Raw genomic sequence first — 2,887 nt, 5'->3', positions numbered from 1 at the left:
ATATAAATATATATATATATATATATATAATAATAAGGTTGGAAGCCACTTCTCCTACCCCAACTCAAGGGGGTCAAGCCTTCACGTTTTTTTGGATGATGATGACATCTTCCTTATGTAAAGGGTTCATTCAGATTAGAGGTTTAAGTCTCTCTGCCTTTCAAAAGAATATTTATCAATAAATTATACAAGAATTTGCTTCAAAATGAAATTAACTATATATTTGTCATTATTTTTCAATAAAACAAAACGTTGTGAATAATTATCTTAAATCCGTAACTTAACTTTATTTAACATTAATTTGACGATATTAAGATTATACTCACTAGTTAATTTGATTAATTCCCTGGACAAGAACGAAATGGTTTTCTCTTTACTTAATTTACACCTTTATAAAAAAAATTTAAAATGAGGTCAATATTGTGTGCGCCAATAAAGGTATTGGAAATTCATACTAAAAAGAGGTCAAACTATGACAAAGGAGAATACCTAAAACTGCAAATTGAAAAGAGTCAATATATCTTGAAAATAAATTATAAAATTACTTAAATAAATAAATTTTTCATATGTAAATTTATCCCTATTGCATTATAAATTATCTCTTTACATAAATAAGAAAGTTAAATTTTATAATGGGATTAGGCTATGGAGGTGGGGGAGGGGGGAAAGGTAGGTAAGAATAGACAGCATTTTGGAGACATAGAATCCTCTTAGAATAGAGTTTTAAGTGGAGAATTTGGCAGCTAAAACTAGAAGGGCATGTTTAATAACACAATTTTCTACATTCATCTAATTCTCATATTGCTTTTGCATTCTGATTCACTGTTTTTAATCTTCAATTTCAAAAAGGTGACAACTAATACATATAGACATACATTGCATTCAACCTTTCAACCAGGCATAAAGTCTTGCAATTAAAGGGAAATATAGAGCAAATTGAAAAAACAAACAAGTAAATTCACTTTAGTTTTGGGGATAAAGGGCCACTTTGATTTTGTATCTTTCCAGGAAAGTTTTCCATTATTAGGTGCTGCAAAATATCTTTAATTAGTCTTTTAATTGGATCATGATTGAAAAAGATTAAAGTTGTTAATGTGTTATACATGACATATATTTCTTTTAATGTCATCTTAAATTTGATAAATATATTTAATTTAATAGTAGTTACATGTATTCGATTGTGTGGGGAGCAGGGTTTGTTGATGTTCTGGTTGTTTGATCCTAGACACAATCGGGATAGGCAGTTTATTATTTCCCATACACAGAAAACTGCAGGAGGGGATTACCCTGTGTGTCGTTCTGCCTAGTACCATTCTATGGTAGATTTTGTAAGTAATCTATACAATGAAATCATTCCCATTTTCTTCAAAATTATACTTGATGAAAAAAAGTTTAATTTCTATAAACTTGATAATTAATCCATTTATTGTAAGTGCACCTGAACATTTGCTTCATTTGTTGGTACATAATCTTCTATCTAAATAACAGGGTTCAAATCTCTCTTCTTTCAATTAAAAAAAAAAAAAAACTCATTCATTGTTAATAACACGACTTAATGATTTGTGCATAATCTTCTTGTCTAAAAAAAATAGAGTTAGAATCTTCTTTCCTCAATTTAAAAAAAAAAAAAAACCCATTCATTGTAAGTATGAAAGAAGCAAGCTCTTGTTGGACTATTTGTAATCATATTTTCCCTCTCTCCCCACATGCATGAATAGATATGAATATTTTTCTAAGTCCCCTTATGCTAAAGCTTTTTCCTTTTTTCCATCAAGAAAAAGCCCTACAATTCAGAAACTATGGCCAGTGGCCAGTTATATTGATGATGAGTTAAAAGAAAAAAAAATGGAGAATTATTGATTGCTTTTTTTCCATTACTAATCAGACATTTCTTTCTTTCCCATAAGGTTTGATGGGGCATAATGCATGATATATCCATGGAGTAGTACTTTCTCTTGGTTTAGCATGGCACAGAAAGTCCAATCAACGAAAGAAAATTCCCTTTCTCTTCATTTCTTCAGCAGGCTAAATAATTTTCTTTTGAAAAAAAAAAATAATCTCATATGCCATAAGATTGTAGTAAATTAGCATTCTATCATCGAAGTCATAATAAAAATTACACACACGAAACTCTTTTCTCGATTCCACAATATGAGAATCTTGCAAACTAAATTGTTTTATTAGATATTAAAATCAAAATTTTTGTCGTAAATTAGTCGATTGAGATATTTATTATAGATAATCAGCTTTGAAATCAACTCAACATTAATATAATAATAATAATAATAATAATAATAATAATAATAATCATCCATATGATTAGGGGACATAAAAAGGGGAAAAGAAAGGGAGGGTGTCACACTTCATTTCATTCAATTCATAATCCTTTTAGTAAATATAACTCACAGCTCCAATGATGAACCCTTTCCAACTTTTCTTAAAAGCAGGGGAACCTGCTTTTCTTTTCTTTTCTTTTCTTTTTTTTTTTGGGGGGGGGGGTTTTCATTTCATGGACAAAAAGTTTGATGTACAAACTAAATAATTTTGCGAAAAGATTTAAAAGCCAATATTCGCTGCAAATTGCTTCAAATGCACCTTAAGAATCAAATCATGTGTTTCTAGATTGCATTTTTTTTTTGGATTCATGCTGTCTCCTACTGATTTATAGATAATGATAATAATGGCAGTTTGTGGGTTGAAAAGCATGGCCATTTGGGGGTTTATTTTATTTTCTAGTTTTATAATTGTCCTGAAATGTGCTAGGAAAGCACATCTGTTTCCATTGTTTGGAATGGAAGAAATTGAAAGAAAAGCTGCTAGAATTTTGAACCAATTGCAATCTTGTATTTCTGCAACACTTCCTACTTTCCATCTCCATTTACAATAA

This window comes from Theobroma cacao, chromosome 10 (genome assembly GCF_000208745.1).
Source record: "Theobroma cacao cultivar B97-61/B2 chromosome 10, Criollo_cocoa_genome_V2, whole genome shotgun sequence".
Classification (NCBI taxonomy): Eukaryota; Viridiplantae; Streptophyta; class Magnoliopsida; order Malvales; family Malvaceae; genus Theobroma; species Theobroma cacao.
This window is presented reverse-complemented; position numbering follows the sequence as displayed.